Source organism: Panthera uncia, chromosome F1, assembly GCF_023721935.1.
Source record: "Panthera uncia isolate 11264 chromosome F1, Puncia_PCG_1.0, whole genome shotgun sequence".
Taxonomy (NCBI): domain Eukaryota; kingdom Metazoa; phylum Chordata; class Mammalia; order Carnivora; family Felidae; genus Panthera; species Panthera uncia.
In genome coordinates this window covers 29068535-29088254 of record NC_064813.1, presented here as the reverse complement: position 1 = coordinate 29088254, position 19720 = coordinate 29068535, and the positions used below count along the sequence as shown (strand labels likewise).

General features: G+C 44.5%; 1 long non-coding RNA gene across 4 annotated transcripts; it reads right to left on the bottom strand.

Annotated features, from left to right (window-relative positions):
* Positions 1 to 2670: 2670 nt before the first annotated feature.
* On the bottom strand, positions 2671 to 19226 carry LOC125925911 (uncharacterized). 4 transcript variants are annotated; one of them, XR_007458926.1, is made up of 7 exons: positions 18957 to 19226; positions 16558 to 16649; positions 12590 to 12727; positions 9787 to 9955; positions 8972 to 9305; positions 6628 to 6728; positions 2671 to 4128 (listed from the first exon to the last, which is right to left on the bottom strand). It is a non-coding gene; the product is annotated as an uncharacterized LOC125925911 (long non-coding RNA). The 4 variants fall into 4 exon arrangements; XR_007458928.1 differs by lacking the exon at positions 8972 to 9305 and having other exon boundaries at positions 2671 to 3294; positions 3810 to 4128; XR_007458925.1 differs by lacking the exon at positions 8972 to 9305.
* Positions 19227 to 19720: the final 494 nt, after the last annotated feature.

Below are 19720 nucleotides of genomic sequence, written 5' to 3'. Positions count from 1 at the left end.
ATTGATGAATCTCTGTGTCCCACATAGACTGGATTAATACTAATACTGATACCTAACCTCTATTCACTGGTTCCTACAATCCTGGCACTCTCTTAATGGTTTTACATATGTTAACTCATTTAATCTTCTCAAGGGCTCTGCAATAGTAACTGTTAGTGTTCCCATTTTACAGATAAATGAGACATAAAGGAACTTGTCCGATGCTACTTCACTAGCGCTTGAGCGAGTGACAGAGCAGGATATGAACTCAGGGGGTCTTTGGTTCCAGAATCCACGCATGCCCTCTCTCTCTCTCTCTCTCTCTCTCTCTCGCATGCGCGCCTGCACACTCTCTCTCTTTTAGATAGAGAGCCTGTACATGTGCACGCAAGCAGGGAAGGGGCAGAGGGAGAAGGAGAAAGAGAGAGAGAAAATCTTAAGCAGGTTCCATGGCCAGTGCAGAGCCCCATGAGGGGCTTGATCTCATGACCTCACTGTGAGATCATGATATGAGCTGAAATCAAGAGTTGGATGCTTAACTAAGGGAGCCACCCAAGTGCTCTTAATCATGATGATGGCCACAGAGTCCTCCCGTCTCGGTCTGTACACTCCTTAGAGGTGAATTCTGTTTCTCTACCTCGAATCTGGGATGCTCACGTGATTTGCTTTGACCAGCAAAATGCCATAAAAGCGATACTATATGACTTCCAAGGCTAGGGCTTGACTTTGCAGCTTCTGCGCTCTGTGTGTGTGTGTGTGTGTGTGTGTGTGTCTCAGAATGCTGCCCTGGGACTACTGCATAAAGAAGCTGGAGGAGAACAGAGACACTCCAGCCAACAGCCTGCACCCACCGCTGGACTTGTCGCTAGAGTGAGGCTATCTCGGACCTTGTGGCCCAGCCAAGCTTCCAGCTGAAGGCAAGCACACGACCCAGCCAGGCAGTCAGCAGGGGAACCAGCCAGCCAGCCCACAGAATCATGAAAATTAATAAATCGTGGTTGTGCTCAGCCACTAAGTTTTGAGAAGTTCTGTCGCACAGCAAAGGCTAACTGGGCGAGAACTGTCTTGCTAATATTGTATGCCTCGTGCCTGGCGAGATGTCTGGTTCATTGTGCTTTCGTGGCAAAAATGTGTCGACTTAGTGAATAAACAGAAGTGGAATTGAACCAGGGAGACCCCTGAAAGATGGTGGCTGGCTATACAATACGTTATGGAATCCATTCCACGTGATGCACTGTGGAATACCAGAACAGATGATAATTTCAAAACACTGGCACCCTTAGTTTTCTGTACTTGTTTTCAAGTCCTTATTGACCCAGTTTGAGAATAGGTTATAAAGTCACTTGTTGACATTTTAACATTTAAAAAAAATTTTAATGTTTTTATTTATTTTTGAGAGAGAGAGCGAGAGAGCGAGAGCGCGCTTGAGCAGGGAAGGAGCAGAGAGGAATGGAGACACAGGATCCGAAGCAGGCTCCAGGCTCTGAGCTGTCAGCATACAGCCCTACATGGGGCTGGAACCCACAAGCTGTGAGATCGTGACCTGAGCCAAAGTCAGACGCTTAACCGACTGACCCACCCAGGCGCCCCAACATTTTAACTTTTTATTCTTTGTGTTCTCTTCTTTTTTAAAGGCTCTCCAACCCATACCTTGACATTTTACATTTGTTTGTATGATTATTTGATTGATGTTGGTCTTCCTATGAACTCAGACAGGTCAGGGACCCTGTCTCGTTTTGCTCATGGTTGTAGCCCTTGTTCTGGCTCATATCAGGAGTCCAGTACGTACTATTCCATGGCCTGAATTAAAAATGTGAATTTTAATTTATCTTAACTTCCGGTTTCCTTAGGCTGGTATTAAGCCCTCATCTACATGTTTGAGCTTTCCTTTTCAAATTCTCAATTACAGAATGCTAGTGGGGGCAGGGGGCCTTTTTTTAATAGGAAAAGGACATTCAAAGGATAGCAGGATGTCCCGTGGTCACACAGCTGGTTTACAGCAGAGTCGGGACATTAGGTCACATGGTCGTCATCCACTGACTTTACATTCTTCCAAAGGGTAGACTCTGAAGTCCCCATCGTACAGATGGGCAAACTGGGCCAGAGCCAGTGCCGGACCACAGATGACTCATCTCTCAGCTGAAATCTGTCTTCATGAGTCCAAGCTGGCTCTAGGGTTAAGCTTCTGCCAGCTCCAAGTGTTTTTTTTTTCTCTTTCATGTTGCTCTCAAATATATTTCTATCCTCGTCAGACCATCCCCCTTGTTCCCATTTAACCTGAGAAAGTTAAACCCACTTTTGATCATCATGTGAAAATCTGAAGCAAAGTGCTTCCTTCAAGGCAGATGTTTGGAAATGCTGAGCTGCAGGCGTTCAACTTGTCAAGTAACTTTTCAAATGATGAAAAAAGGGGGAAATGTAGGTCAGAAAGCAATAAACTATATTCACATCCAATATATCATTCTGGTTAAGGAGCTGACTTTGAATCTCCACCTTTTACTAAAATGAAACAAAAATCCAAATCCAACCCAAAGCATTACAGCTTTAAGTACTGAAAGTATTTATTATTTCTAGTCAAGTAATCCAAAAACATAATCTCAAGAACATCTATGCTCCAGGAATGTCTCAAAACGCCATGGATTTGATGTGATTCCTTTATCCAGATGTTTGTAGAAAAGACTCTGGATGGCATGAGGGGAATTAAAGGTTTATTTTTAATATTTGAGAAAAGTCATATTTCTAATAACAGTGAGCCTTAAAATGTGTCCTCAATCTTTGCTGCCTCTCTCATCTTTCTCATTATTATTTCCTCAAGTAAGAGCTCTCTCCTTCCAAATTATCAGTCTGTAGTTTTCCACACATTAGTATTTAGATATTAGAAGAACAAGGTCATTGAGGTGCCTCCACTATGACTTTGGCATTTACATCAACTTCATTTCAAGAGACAGTTTTCACCCACTGGGTACGTTAGAGCCAAGTCCTACAAAAAAATCACTTTTCATGGGGCTAAATCTCCAATAAACTGCCTGAGTCTTGCAGTCTTGCAGTATAGCGTGACTTGCTTTTGAGGACGATGATATGTTTCCCAAGTGTCCCTGAAATCTAGAATCATGGCACCAGAGACCCCAACAGTTGCTGTATCCGTCCTGTGTCCAGACATCTGACAATAAAGTGGCTGGGAGTCATGAGCTTTTTATTATTTGAAGGCATCTCCCTCACCCATTATCCTCTTACCCGTAGAGAAGGATATTCTAAAACATGTTAGATTGTATGAGTTGACTGAGTTTACCTGCTGGAGAAGATACATTTCAGGTTCTGGTGGCAGAGAGAAATTTAAAATTAGGTCACCTCATGGTTACAAGTTGTATCTATAACAGAAACTAAAAGGTCTCGGAGATCATACGCGGTCTTTGGTTGGGAGCCCAAAAGGGGCCTACTGTGAAACATTCTTTAATTGGTTTGTTACATTCAAAATAAAAAAATATATACTGAATATCTCTGTGGAAACTGAAGTTTTGATATAAAGTAATACAGCTAGGTTAAAATCCGAAATCTGAGCTCCAAAATCAGTCCCTGGAATACTGCCGTGTGTGTGTGTATGTGTGTATGTGTGTGTGTGTGTGTGTGTGTGTGTGTGTGTTGGGGATGCCAACCTGTGTGTTGTGATTTTAGGGAAACACAATAGTCCTCTCTAGCTTCCAAACCTTTCATTTAGTTTACTGTTTCTTGAAACTTGATGCATTAGAATTCAGTCTCTTGTTTTAAGATTTGGAGACTTCTGTAACACAAATACTTCTTTTCCCTTTGGCTAACATTCATATGGTGCTTACTTCCTGCTAGGTACTCTTCTAAGGCTTTATGAGGAGTAATTTACGGAATCCTCTCAGGAACCTTCTGACTTAAGTGCGAATGTTGTCCCCATTTTGCAGATGAGGACGTCAGAAGCCCCAGGGTCATGTGTGAAATCAAGAAGTCTGACTCCTGGCTTTCTTTCTGCACCATGCCGCCTTGTTGGCCCCTTGGTCTGCATGCTTCAGGAGGCTTCCTCCTTAGGGAAAGGCCGGGAGGATGAATGGAGTTACATCTTACAGAACAGGGTAGCACTGGGGGGAAACAGGTGCACCAAGTACACTGGGGAGGAAGGGAAGCCTAAAAGAGAGCAAAAAGAACAAAAGGGAAGGTGTGAATAATGAGGACAAAGTCTGCTTATGTCTTCATTATGGCAGCAGCTGAAAGAAAATTGTCACAGTGGATGCCCTTGCAACTGTAGGCAGGACCCTTAATTGTGGAGTTCAATCCCTCATTTTACAGCCAAGGAAAACTGAGGCTGGGAGAACAGACTTAGGACAAGGGAAAAGAAGGTACTGAGACTTCACAGCCGGTTAGTGGCAAAACCAGGACTGGGGCGCCATTGCCCTGATTCTAGATCCGGGGCCCTCTCCTCTGAAAGTAACCTTGTGGGCTCCTTATCACTGAGGGAGCGGGAGGAAGCTCAGTGCAAAGAAGCCTTCTTCTGTCTGTGGTTCTTCTCATGAAATGTTTGCTCCCCGGGTGGCATCTGGGTAGACAATGACTCATGGAGGAGAATTTTTGTCCTACGTCTACAAGGATTATTTCCTTACGGACACATTTCCTGGGAGCACCCTCTTCTCTCCCTCGCGTTACTTTTCGGGAGCGGGTGATGTAGCTGAGACTAGAAGCAGAGTTCATTGTCACTATGCCATTTCATGAAGACGCCCCTGCATTTCTGAGGAGCATCGGAGGGGCCAGGTAAAAGCACAGGGGCTGAGGTGAGGGAAGAAATGGAGAACACGGTTGGAAATGAAAAGTATTCAAATATAAATTAATATAAACCCAGGGGTCATCTTGCATGCAGTCCTGGCAATAAGAGAATCCACAATGTGGATGAACAAGTTAAAAAAAAGTAATCAAAGGTAAGAAAGAGGCGTATGTGAGGCATTAAGCATCAGGTACAGAGGCGGCCGGGGAGGATTACCGAACAAAGTCCAGAGAGTGTAAAAAAAGATAAGAAAGGCAAAGGTAGCGAATGAAAAAGATTGCACTGAAGGTTAAGAGAAATCATGGGAAAATTTCCCTAGTGCGTAAGGAACACAGGGGTCATTGAGCTAGACAGCTGGGTGGCGAAGACACGGGAAGGGTAATTTATTGAAAGGAAAAAAAAAGCGGTAGAGGTGACTAAAAAGGTTTAAATAAATTTTTTGCCCTGGAACTTTCAGGAAGATGGGGAACAAACGTTGGAAACTGACATACATTTTCTAGGGGAAACCAAAGAAAGATCGAAGACTAGCGAGGAAATGTCACTTTGACAGATTCAGAAATGAAGCACGGAAAATGGAAAGAACCTTTAGAGACTTCAGTCCAAGGAAGAACATACACTATCACACCTGAATAATAAATAACAGGAACTTAAGAAGGGAGAGTTTGAAAAGCAAAAGGTTTTTTTTTTTTTTTTTTTGGTGGGGGAGGGGGGGAATCCCATCAGCAAATGGTCAGTGATGGCTCCTAGCTGTCTTACATCATTAGACCCACCTCATATTTGAGTCCTCTCTCTTCTCCTTACCTATGTTCCTTCCATATATATTGGAATATATATGGAATATATATATTGGAATTCCATATATATTGGAATATATATAACTTTCATATATATTGAAGATTTGCTACATGCTCGGCATTATGCTTTCTATTTGGGGAGGTGCGTAGACGAATAAGATGTCTGTGGTCCCTGCCTCAGGGAGTGTACATTTCAGCGGAGTGCACATGCTCAGTGTGCAGCTGTAGGATGTAGCCAGAAGCCACGGAACTATGGGTGGTCATTTTGGGTAGGAAAAGAGAGCTGGGTGGTCATTTTGGATTGAGGCCATCAAATTCCACCTGAAGGAGGAAATGGATCACATTAATACTTCTTAGAATCACAGTAAATAATAATGGCCCCAGAGTGTTGGGTTTTGTTTAGTTTTGTATAGAGTTGAAAGGTTTCAATGAAGTCAGGTGCTGGCGGTAAGGGTTATCTGGGGGGTAGATATTCGAGGAGCCCCTTCCATCACATTATATGCGGTAATTTCTGCAAAAGCTTGGGGAATCCATTCCTGGATGAGGCTGGTGAGTGATGACTGTGTCGCTGAACCTGGGGACTAGAGCAGGGGTGAGTGTTCGACCCACAGGGAAAAGGTATAGGGGCTGAGCTGGGCATACTCGTCTAGGGGACCCCCAGTCCCCCACACAGAGTGAGGGAAGCCCCGGCGGGAGCTGAAGAGCACGGAAGTGCCTGAGGCAGGAACAAAGGCGGTCAGGAAGGACAATAAAACTCTAAGCGGTCCACCAGGAGAGATGGGTAATTTGATTATCCAATTCAGTGTAGTGACAAAGAAGGCAACGAGACTAGGGACAAGAAATTCAGAGGTCAAACAGACCCTCCACGGCCACAGGCAGTAGACTTGAGAGGAGGAATCCGAGGGCAGAGGAAGATAAAATTTTAATGCCTTTGGCACCAGGATCTGGAGCAATAAAAGAAATCAAACGTTATTCTGGATTGCATAAATAGAGGGACTGTGAAGAAGTCAAAGGCGATTAACTCAGCAATAAAAGGGAATGGTGGTGTTTGACCAAGGAAACTGGGGGAGATACCTGCTAGGATGTCTCCATTCCCTGGCTCTTTCCACCCAGCTCTTCTCGTTGCTTGTGTTCACATTTCACCTTGACTTTGGTTCTGTATGTTGTTGCTGGCCCTACGCAGCGAGAACAAAGTTGCATTAGTAACAGTCGTTCATCCAGATGATATTCTTATAGACAAGTAGGACTGGGTGGGAGTGGGATGTGGGGAAACATAACATTTTCGTCCTCCTCCAAGCTTTGCTAGGGGCGAGGTGCCCTATGCTGTCTGAGAATCCTTCCTTTAGACCTCTTTCCAACAATACAAAATACAGATTCAAAAAACCAATTAGTCATTTCTGCTTCTCAGACTGTCTTCTATGACTACGAGGTACCAAAGAATATTCTCTCAGAAAGAAATGAGTTATAATCGGGTACAATTATTATATTACTAGTGGTCGGAAGGAAAGTTGCTACAATCTTTAAATTCAAACAGAAACAGATCACGTTACTGATTTAAGAATCTTGCTTCCTTTGGGGGGTGGGGGGTTAACTTCTCACTGACACAAATGTTCAAGTTTCTGTCTGTTACAATGCAGCTTTCTCAACATTTATTCTCGAGAAGGTTATTACCTGTGACCATGCCAGAGGCACATAAATGTCTGTAAAGGCATATCGTCCACAACATCTCTCAGAAATAAATACCTTCGTATACCTTGGAGTCTATCGAGTTTTAAAAAAGAAAACGATAGGGAAAGGGGAAGTAGTTTATCTGACTTCAGGGAAACTATCTCCCCCATCCCTTGTTTACACCTGATATGTCCACCAATTAAGCATTTAACTGATTTCTTTAAGGTCAGGTTGCAAAGGGGTCAATTCAAGTTGGGGCGTCAGGGACAATTTCACATGGGAAATCCACTTTATTCCTACAGCAGGTGTGTGTCTTGGGTCAAAGAACAAGCTTCTCAGGTGTGGTGGCCCCCATGTGCTCTCGGGGAGATCCGAGGTCACTGGTTTAATATTAGCTCCGGGTGCCTCAGCCTGGTTACAAGGGTCCCTAAAGCTACCCTCTGTCCAGGAGGCGAGTTTGTTTTGAAATGGTTGACTGTATAAGGGACAGGCAAAGATAATTCATTTCGTTGGGGGGGGACAGGGAGAAGAAACGGGAAAGGGAATGAAGTTTAAACGTAAGCCAGTATCTCTAGAGAATGTGAAAAATGTCAAGTGCCAGGTTCTGAAGCCTTAGGGGATTTTGATGTCAGTGAGCTCATTTTAGACCCTCCTCTGCCTCACCCGCCCAAGGCCTCTGGGCACATGCCTGGAATGCGGAAGGGAAGAAAGTGATCTTCACCTACGAGGGCAGCCCCAGGATTTCCATTTAGAAAAAGGAGACCCATTTGGAAACAAAACAAAACAAAACAAAAGCCGTCATTGCTCACTGACTCAATTTAATTAATCACACATTTATTGAGTACCTACTGTGGGCAAAGCCAACCCGCAAAGAAGATTGTAAGTGGCTCATTTCTTTTTAGATGTGTATTTATTTATTTATTTTGAGAGAGACAGAGCATGCATGGGGGAGGGGCAGAGAGAGAAAGAAAAAGAATCCCAAGCAGACCCCTGCTGTCAGCAGGAAGCCAGACCGGAGGCTGGATCCCATCAACCGGGAGATCAGACCTGAGCCAAAATCAAGTCGGTAGCTTAACCGACTGAGCCACCCAGGTGACCCTCAGCGGTTCATTTTTAAGCCGCTTAGGAAGCCTGTTGCCTATACAAATAACACAAACGCTTAGAAGGCTGGCATCGTGACTTTAGTAAAAGAGAAGGAATGAAGAATCATGTCCTCTGATTGTGGTTTATGCCTCCCTTTGTTCACACTGCCTTCTGTGGCCCGGAGAAATCAGGGGGTAACCGTGCAGGCCGGCCTCCCCCTCCCCGAAAGCGTGCACAGTAGGGCGCTGCGCTAACACCACCGGCTTCATCCAGGGTCTGGAGAAATCGTTCTCATCGATTACGGTCATGCGGCATATTTACCCATTGTGCCAATTAGCAGCCTGTAAGTCCTGCGGCAAGATTTCAGAGGTCATTCTGCCTTTAGAAACCAACTCTGAGCAGCGAGGCTCCATTCTGTCAGTTTGAACCTTGAGGGCTGTTTTCCCAGCCTTCTCTGGGAGCCTCTTCTAGTCTGGAACATTTTCATCTGAAGGGAAATGCTTTAAGGTATGGCTGAAGTCGCTCCGACGACTGGTTAATCTTGTCCCCGCTTCCAGATCCCAGAGCTGAGGCCACCCCCCTCTCTTTACCCTGGCAAATGGGAACTCCCTTCCCCGACATGCAGCCTTTTTGAAATTACAAATAAGTCGATAACTACAGGACTGACCCAATTACTGGCGCGTGAACTGGGTGAGCTGGAGCCATGTCCTAGTCTGGAAACCCGGGGCCAGTGTCAAGGAGGCCGATGTGATGGCAGGATCTCAGGTACTGGGAAATGAAAAGCAATCGACTCGGCCCAGATCTGGAAGTCGGCGGAGTGGAACGGCCTGGGCGAGCCTCCTTGTCATGCCTCCAATGGCCCTTTTCACAGTGTGAGCAGACCTTACAAAGAGGCAGTGACCTCGCCTTTCAGATGACTAGCAGCTCACCGTGATAACCAACCCCTCGGGGATTTCTTTGCAGTGATGTATGGTAAAGGTCAGCCTGAATCAGGAAGAAGCCTGAAATGGAGGAGGAGTTTAAGAAATGCACTTTTACTTCTTATGAGGGCAGATGATAGCTCAAGCACCCGGACCGGGTCTTGTTGAGGAGCCAAAGGATCCTCTTTAATGAAACGACAAGAGGGATTTATAAAGAACATCGCCTCCGCCATTTTACGTGAACGATGCTCGTCAGGATGTGGGAGAATAACGTGAAAACGTTTGACTCTCTCAAATGTGGTAGATGCCCCCCCTGAAATATTTAAACGTGCCATGTGTCCTGGTTTATGAAGCATGAATTGGCTTAAATGAAGGTAAAGTTTTGCCTAGCCAGTTAGAAGAGTCACAAATTCTAAATTCGTGGAGCTGGAATTAGTGCCATACCTCTGTTTTCATGTTAAGATTCTAACTATCTATATTCATAAAACCCTGAAATATAGATCCCACCGAATTCATGTTCATGTGATTGGAACTGGACTGAAATTTTGAAGAAAGCACTTACCATATCCATCCCCAGGGTGAAGTTAAACGCAGGAAGAACCCGGTGTTTTCAGGGCCTTTCCTTCCCTTCCCTCCTTGTCAACATAAGAAAAAGATCCACCGTCTGACTTTGGGATTACTGGTTTGGCTTCCTTTTTCCCAGGCACACAGGCTACACACCCAAGAACCACCTTTTTTAAAAAAAATTTTTTTTTAATGTTTTTATTTATTTTCGAGACAGAGAGAGACAGAACATGAGCAGGGGAGGGGCAGAGACAGAGAAAGACACAGAATCTGAAGCAGGCTCTGGGCTCTGACCTATCGTCACAGAGCCCGACACGGGGCTTGAACTCACAGACTGTGAGATCATGACCTGAGCTGAAGTCAGACACCTAACCGACTGAGCCACTCAGGCACCCCGAGAACCACCTTTTTTGATCACCCCTGCTCACACACCTACATGACAACTACATGACAACTCCTGTCTGTTCCTGTGACGAGTATCTTATCAGATCCTTTCCCTCCATCTTCTTGGAGCCTTCCTTACCTCCTGCCTGGTCTATTCTCACACATTATTGATATCTCCTTGCTCTCTGTTTCTGTTTCCTCTGATTCATTCTACTCACTATCAACTAATTAACTTTCCTACGGCATGACTTTGATCATATCTCTTCTGCTTATAAATGTTCAGTGGTTCAAGATTACCTACCAAATACAGCACACACTTCTCGGCCTGGAGACTCTACTGGTCCAAACATCCTTCTTGCTCCCTTTAAGTGCCCTAAACTCCGGCCAAGCTGGCCTGCTTGCCCATGTGCAAGCTCACTTTGCCATTTTCTGTTCTAGACCTTTGCTAATGATCTGCCCACCTGTTTTTGTCCCCCATCCCCAAAGCTTTCCTTTTAAATCCAATCCAAGTTCATTCATTCATTCATTCATTCATTTCTCCCCCATCCCCAAAGCTTTCCTTTTAAATCCAATACAAATTCATTCATTCATTCATTCGGTTCTTTTAGCAAACCTTTACCAAGTATATGCTAAATGTTGGGCACAGCCTCTGAAAAAAGCATCCCCTGATTTCCCCAGCTGGAAGCAGCCTGCTCCCCTCTCACTGATATTTTGGTGTTTTCTACCACTCTGAGAAAAATTTCTCCTAGGCAGCAAGTCAGGTCCCGGCTCTGCCTTCTGGACTGTCTACATCTCTGTTCCCCCATCTGTGAACGTATAGTTCCTCCCTCATGGGGTAGTCGGGTTGTTGTGGGGATTAAATGTGATATGTTATTGTCCTTACTATTATTATTTATTGTGTTATTATATCTCATTTCGTTCTCCTTGAGACAAGGGCTGGGACTCTCTAGAACCTTGCAGGGGGTCTTTGCCTTCATCTTTTAATCAGTTTTATTTACTTGCAAGACACAGAGCTCTTCTCTGTTACCTCAGGAGAAGAGGGTTGATTACAAGTGTCTAGACTGGAAGTGAAGCCTCATCACATTCCAGAGGTAGCTCTTGTTCTCTATGTGTCAGCTCCTCTCTCTACATCCATTTTGTTCTCTCTTCCTCACTAATGGCTTCTGCAGCTGACTTAGAGTCAGGACCTATTCATAATTTGGTAGGTCCGTTGCAAAATAAATGAAGGGTCCCTTGTTTAAAACGGAGGAAAAAATGCAAACTAAAATGTAACACTTCTTTCTTCAGCGGCCCTTTGTCTCTCTTCTCTGTCTCTTTCTGTCTCCACTTCCTTGGTGTTTTATATTTGCTATTTAACACCACCTTCCCCAGGCACGGAGACACTGGCAGGGCAGTGCAGACTCTCTTGGTGTCTAGGAGCCCAAGCCTGAAACTTGGCACCCACGGCTGGGTTCCCCTTCCTTGCCATCCACCAGATGAGCACCATGCCTAAGGGAGGAGTGGAGGAGTTGAGCCAGGCATCATCCCTTCCCACAAGTCCACTGCCCCAACCCAAGGCAGACGGCCATCCCCAACACCCAATCTCTGCGGGTGATGATGCACTAAGTACCTGGGTTGGGGGAGGCTGAGAGATTGCTCCACTGAATCACCAAATGAATCACACCAAATGAACCATGGTGTGCCAGCCTGGGGCAAGGACAGCTGTCACCGCACCCCATTTCCAGATGCCACAGGGCACAGGGGTCCAGCCCTCCCCGGCCCAGACTCGGCTCCCTGCTGGGCAGTGTAGGGAGGAGGAAGGAAGGAGAAGGTGGGACGGACGAGGGGGAGCAGGTCTGAGAACTCAGGGCTGGGACGCAGCCTCGGGAAGCCGAGCGCCTGGTCCATGTTCCATTGTCCCATCCACTTCACCAACAAAACCCAAACTCAAAAAAATAAAATTCAGCACTAAATCCAAGCATGGGGCCCTGTTTGACCACTGGCTGCCTGTCCACGAAGCTGGCCCTTTTCGGAGTTTAAAGGGGTCAACATACATACGGAAGAGCATAGTTCTGTCTGACGACTCTTGGGGTTGCACCTTCTACTGCAAGCTGGTTTATTCTTTCAGTTTCCCAAAATTAATTTGCCGAAATAGAAATCTGACTGCCCCACTGTTTTTCTTTATTCTTTTTAAAAAAAATAAATCACATGAGAACACCTGGGTGGCTCAGTTGGTTAAGGGTCTGCCTTTGGCTGAGGTCGTTGTCTCATAGCTAGTGGGTTAGTGAGTTCAAGCCCCACATCGGGCTCTGGGGCTGTCCCACAGAACCTGTTTCAGATGCTCTGTACACCCCCCCCCCCCCGCTCCTCCGCCACTTGTGGCGGGGGAGGGGGTGTCTCTCTCTCAAAAATAAATTAAAAATAAATAAATAAGTCACATAGGTCGTTCGTTGCTGTCCAGCCAATGGATTGGCTGCTTCTGGGTCAGGTGTCCATTCGGGTCCAATCGTTTGGAGCTTTAGAGGACACAGCCGCTCAGCATAAAACGTCGACTCCTGGGATGCCACCTCGTGGAACTGCGGAAAGCAAGTCATGATTAAATCGTTAGTTTGGAGTTCATCAAATATGTTGAATTTTGAATGAATTAATTTTATTTTTTAAATTAAAAATATCCATTGAAGGCCCCTCGTGTGCAATATTTTCTGGCCAACATTATGGTTACATTTTACATATGGAAGGACTAAATGTTTTATTAAGATATATCTTTTCAATACAGTGTTTTCTGAAAGTTACACTGGCTGCCATATATTTGTCTGAATCAATGCAGTTCTAGATCATGTAAAATCCTGACTCTATAGAACATCTTTAAAAATTACCTTGCTCAAGTCCTATCATTTTACAAATGGAGAATGCATTAATTAGGTCAGGACAAAATAAGACAATTATAGCATAATACCAAGCCAGAGAGAGTAAAGAGACAATCCCTATGTCAAAATTAAAAATAATTTAAAAATATAACAAAAGTACCTAAAACTTGCAGATAAAAGAGTTAATATCCTTAGTACACAAAGCATTCAAATAAATCAATAAGGAAAAAAATCAATAGAAAAACTGACAAGCAGGAGCAGACAATTAAACAAAAGAGTGTACAAATTGCCAGTAAAATGTTCAGCTTCACTATTTAAAAAAGAAATTAAAATGACAACAGATAGAATTTTTCTCCCAATTGTCCAAGATTATAAAACCCAGGGCTGGTCTATAAACCCAGGGAAACAGGAATATTCAGATGCATAGGAGAATATTTCAGAGCAGCCTTGTGAAGGTCAGTTTGACAATATTGATGAAAATGTGAAAGATACAAGAATTCTGACCCTAAATTTTGACTTCCAGGTTTGACTCCAAGAAGCACTTACATATGTAGACAATGGCATATATATGGAATGTTTCATGACAATACTTGTGAAAGTGACAAATTTGAAATATCCAACAATCTACCAAAAAAAAGTTAAAATAAACTTATGATATTTTAGTCCATTGGATATTTTAGTCCAATATTTTGATGAAATATTATGTAGCCAATACAAAGAATAAGGAAGATTTACATGCACCTACATAAAAAGATGTCCAAATTGTAGTGTTAAATGGGAAAAAAAAGTTAAAGAAAAAATATCCATATTATGAACTCATGTATTTAAAAACTTCTATATATTACTATGAAATGTTACTTAATGTCCATTAAACATTGTGTATAACATAAAATAATGTTCCAGTACAATTTCAGAAGATAGCATGTAGTCTGCATACGCCTGTGGGTGTGTAGGAGGAATGTCATCCAGGACCCTGGTCTCAGCAGTGGAGCCACAAGACGTTATTCCTGCTCTTAAAGAGCTTAGAGTCCAGGAGAGGGGATGAAATTGCTTCAAAGAATAAAAAGCACAGGATAGAGTGTCATTGGGTACTTACTGGCTCTGAGGCATTTTCATGTTCACAGAAACCCTGGGAGGTAGATCCCCATTTTTCAGATGACCAAACTGAGACTTTTCTAGCAACACAAGGTGGGGCTAAGTACATGGCCAATCATTTCCCCATAGCCCTTAGACAACCACAATTGTACAACTTCCATACCCACCTGTCCCTTGCAGCAGAGGTCCCGCACCACCTTTGACATTTAAAAAAGAAATTAAAAGTAGCACAAACATATTGTGATTACGTATATAAATATTTGCAAAAATGTCAGAATTCTACTCCTGTTTTCTCTCTGTTGTAACTTCACGGAACTTTTTTTTTTTTTTTTTTTTTTTTTGAGATTTACAGTGACAAGATTGTTCGAGAAGCCCTGGGTTCCAGGCCTGGTTCTGCCACTTGCTGCCTGTGGGCTCTGGGCAAGCCCAGTGATAAAAGTGTCACTAACAGACCTGCTTTGTTTGTCCACCTCCAGATGAAACAAAGCGTGGGCGAGCCCTTTGAACCCAATAAAATAATGAAGATGACAAGTTTCTCCTCCACAAGCCTTGAATTTGGGCTCTTCCCCCCCCCCCCCCCCCCCCGCCGCCCCCTTCTCTCTGATTGAAGCATCATCACACAGAACCAGGAAACAAGGTCATTTTCTCTCTAAGAACCAGCTCACGTGCATCTCCCTGCAACATATGGGGATCTTTCTTTGGAGAGGTTGCTTGGCCAGGTGAACAGCTGTTGCTGGATGCCCTTATGAATAAGTGGCAATAACTCTGATGGAGTGAGCTTAAGAAGACAGCTTAACTACTTTGCCTTGCGAGTAGGCTTGTTTGGGGTTTTCCTTCACTTACGCCACCCCTGGATTGATTTCTCCTTTACTTTGTGTGGTGGCGATCACGGAAGTTGGCATTCGCTGAGAAAAAATGCTCTTTGGGATCTCTAGCTATTGTAGCTGGACAAAATATATGTTGGCTGGCAAAAATGTACGGAAAAACAGATTTTTACGAAATGTAAGTTAGATGGGTAAACGGCAATATGCGTCAAATGCCTTAAATTATGCCCATCCTTTGTCCCAGTAATTCCACTGGGAGGGTTTTATCTGTCTGATCATATTGGATAATTATGAAAATGTGCATTTTTAAGGAGGTTTATTACAGTATTATTTATAATGGTAAAAATAAAAAATGATCTTACTAGATCCTATTACAGGATTGTTTAAATAAATGAAGGCACATCTACCCAATACAATATATACGACTATTAGCAATGATGTGGCAGATGTGTGTATACATTCACACACATGCACATACACAAATATGTGGAGAGGTATTTTGTTGTTAAAACTGGGGTGGAAAACAGTATGTGTAGTAAAATCTCATTCTGCTTTAAAATCTCTATCTTCACTTCTATACAAAGTCTAGAAGATTATACGTCAAAACGTGAATGGTGGTTATCCTTGGATGATGACATAGGATAAACACAAACACACACACACACACACACACACACACACACAATGTGTGTGTGTGTGTGTGTGTGTGTGTGTGTGTATAACAAAATGACCATTGATTTTATTGCACTTAAGAAAAATATGTTGAGTTCCCGGGTGGCTCGGTTGGTTAAGCGTCTGACTTCGGCTCATGATTACACCGTTCATGAGTTCCAGCCCCATGTCAGGCTCTGTGCACAGGGCCTGGAGCCTGCTTTGGATTCTGTGTCTCCCTCTTTCTCTGCCCCTACCCTCCTTGCTCTCTGTGTCTCTGTCTCTCTCTCTCTCAAAAATAAACACTTAAAAAAATTTTTTAAAAAACATGTTATTTTTTCTTTAAACATAGAATTAGGAGATTCTATTCCCCCCCCCCATAAAGATTAGATGTATAAATGCAAAAGAATCCCCACTCACTGCACCAAGAATTCTGGTGAAGGGAAAAAATTAACAAAGACCTTAGATCTCCCAGGAATTAACTGTTCTGGAAGGGAGTCTGCAGAATTTTCAGAACTTTGTATTTCCTTTTAGCAATTTCCCTAGTCCTGAATCTCTGATCTTTGACAGTCTTGACGACTCTTTCATCCTTAGACCATGGAATTTGCACATCCACTTGTTAAAGGTTTATTCCACCGTGTTACGAGTGCTGACCTCTCTGCGGCCTCCACAGACCGGGCCCGGCTCCTTGTGGGCAGGCGCCTGAAGAGGACGTGGTGAGTGGGCAGGCGGAAAAGGACAAGGTTCTCTGTAAACGTTGGGGACTGAATGCTCTGACAGAGCGACAGGCGTTAATGAGGTAGGTTTGTTAGAGGTCTGTGGCGGGAGAGAAGTCGATGTGGAAAAGCATGGAATGGGTTATGGAGGAGATGGTATTTGACATGACTTGGAAGGATTTATCTGAGCGAAAATGCAGAGTGGAAGGCCACTGATTCCAGGCAGAGGGAACAGCAGGGGGAACCAACTGACCTGGTGTGCTTAGCACTGAAGGGGTTCCAGCGACTTGGGCGTTTCGGGGTTAAAATCCTATCAGTCCTCGGCAAACCGTGATTGACTGGTTGCTTGGCAGAATCGTGTAATCAAAGGCAGGCAGATAGAAAAGCCAAGTTAAGAAACATGTCATCCACTTTGGTTAGAGAGTGGCTTCAGCGTAGGGAAACCGTAGACAGCAAGGTCAGGGAGGTTCCGTTGGGCCTAACTGAAGAGGGCCTTGAATGCCCCAGTGAGATTCTTGTGCTTCATTTTGTGCAAGTGGTAAGACCAAAGGCACTTTACATCCTAAGGCTTGACTCCTCTAGCACACATTAAATCTCTCTCTCTCTCTCTCTCTCTCTCTCTCTCTCCAATATCTCTCTTCAAAAGCATCTGTTACACTTCCGGCTCTTTTGCCCTGACATGATGTCTCCCCCTGATAAAGCACACCTCGAATTTTCAAATGTCGTAATCAACTGCAAACGAGAACTGCCTTCCCTTATTTGAGGGAAGTCGCTTTACCCCTCATGGGGACAGACGCCACGGAGCCCTCCACCTCCACATCCAACCCTTCTGTCACTGGCGGACAAGTAGGAAATGACTCACTGGCTGGAATTCAAGACAGGGCGGGTGGCGTCTAGGGAGCAGAGCAGAGGTGGGGGGCTCCTGGGGAGTGAGAGCGGGTGACCCTGGCCTCGTGTGCACCGTGGTGCTGAGCGGGGCGCTGCCCGCCTCTCCTGGAGCATCTGAGGAGAAGCTTGGGCTGTTGCAGCATTGGGGTCTACACAGAAGGCCATTGCCATCCGCATCCTGGTGTCTCTGTCTGTGCACCATAAAAACTGACAAAAGGGGCCTCACTGCTGAGTTTCAGACTGAATGTTTAATGCAATTAATGCATATTTCATAGCACAATAACTGCCAGAGCTTTGCTCTGCCATCCTCCCCGGCTGAGTTATTTACACAGCCATTTTGAGCCCAGTCACAGAGGAAGTTGACAAATGAGTATCTGTGCAACACGTCTGGTCTTTTCCCATGCAGATCAGGGCCTCACAACTTCAAAAAGTCCCTGAGCAGCATCTCAAACTCACCCCCCCCCCCCAGTTGGGTGAATAGATTTTCCCTTGGTAAAAATCCCTTGACTTCCATCCTTCCCTTTTCTCTCCTCCCTAGCCCCAAGAAAAGTATTTAAAAAAAGGGAGGGGGGGTATGCTAATATCATCATGCCCCGAAATGAATCTTAGTGATTTCTCTCATTACAAAATCCCTAAAAAAGAAAGAGAGTGAGCTGTCCCCCTGGTCAGTGACTTCGTTTATTCATTGATCAGTTCTGACAGTCCTTTGCAAGGCAGCTCTGCCCCTAGGATGCTTTGACATAAATCAGGGGCTCCTCAGCTCACCTGCTCATCACCGGTGATGGATTTGGCAGGTTTTCAGGTTCCTGTGAAACAGATCTCTGGACCAGGAGAGCCAGACTGGGACTCAGAAGGTAGCATTCAGCACGAGAGGGATGTCGACTGACTCACATCTCGTGCCGTTTTTCACTTACTAGGCACAAATCCAGCCCTTTGAGTCTTAGTTGTAACCTTCGATTAAACATCAAGAAGCTTCACGTGTACTTTGTGCAACTGTCGTGTTCCTGACAAGTTGTAGATAATCATTTCTTTGGGTAAACGTGATCCTGTGTTTCCAGTGACTCATTTAGAGACTTTCCGGGTTGCTCTTTCTGTACCATGTGAACTTTTTCTGCCTCCCTCTCCCCACCCCAGTCACTCTGCCAAATACTTAGTAAGAGAAAAAGAAACCAATTTAGGAAAGAGCAGTTGAAACGAACATTGAAACGAATCCTTTTACAACGTGTGAATATTCACCCTTAATATATCGATTTTGTCACTATGGGCTTTTAGATGCCAAGTTTTCCCAAATAGAGGTCCGTCCACGGTAAAGCACCCTAGCAAATCAAAACAGCCGGATGGTTTTATTTTTTAATGAAAGTACAGAACTAAATTCAGCAAGTTTGATTTTTATGATGAATAGATTCTTAAAAGTGCAGTCGGATGTAGCCAGCTCTCCCCTAACTACCACGTTTGGTTTGGGGGAAAGCATGGGGATAGTTGTAAAACTCAGGCCTCAGAGTCAAAAACTGGGCTCCAAATAGGACACCCAGACACTCAGAGAGAAAGATCATTTAGCCCTTTTGGCCGAGGAGAGGATTGAGATGTCAGTGACAGACTGTGGTGACATGAGACACTGTCATGGATATGACTTTATACTTGGAAGTCCTACCGGCCTGAGTTTGGTTGCTCACTCCACCTTCTACCAGCTGTGAGACTTAGAGTCACTAGTCTTCATCAAGCCTTCCTTTTCTAACTGCAAAGTGGGTATAAGATAAAACTTACCTCTAATGCCCTTATGATGGTCAGACGAGATAGTGCACGTAAGCCACTTAGCGTGGCACCTGATCGTCACAGACATGCGCTAACTACCAGCTCGAACGGGGTAGACTGTGATTCAGTGTGTTTTGATCTTCCCAGGCTCTCAGTGAGGCTGGCGGGACTTTGGATGTTATCATCCCCATTTCGCAAAGAGAATACTGGAACCCAAAGAGATTCTAGGTTCTAGGTCTTGCCAGCCACACAATGAAGGACGTAGGAATAGAGGCCAGTGAGTTCTAAGAACACAAACATTGCAGCCTTTTACCTCGCCCCTTAGACACTGGGCAACGTGGCATAAAATGGAAGTCCTCACTTCCTTTCCCAGCACCCAGTTATTCAGCCTGAACTGACCAGGGCTGGAGAGGGAAGCAGCCAGCCTCCCACTCCGTAGATGTGAGGCCTCTGACACTTGGCTACTCCTCTCTCTTCTTTAGCATAGAAAGGATGCTGAAATCCTAACAGCTTCCGGTTATTGAGGGCTTGCTTTTTGCCTGGGATCTTGCTAAACATTTTACCCACACGACTGCTGTCCTTTGTGGATGTTACAAATGATGGGGCAGGCTCAGAGAGGTGGGGTGACTTACTCAAAGGGGATAGCTAGCAAGTTGTGACGTCATGACTGAAATCAGTTAAGTCAGGGTGATCCCAAGTAGAACTTTAAATTGCTTCACCACGTGGTGAATCAAGTTCAGGTTTAAGGTTCCCTCAAGCAGAAATGACCAAACCTG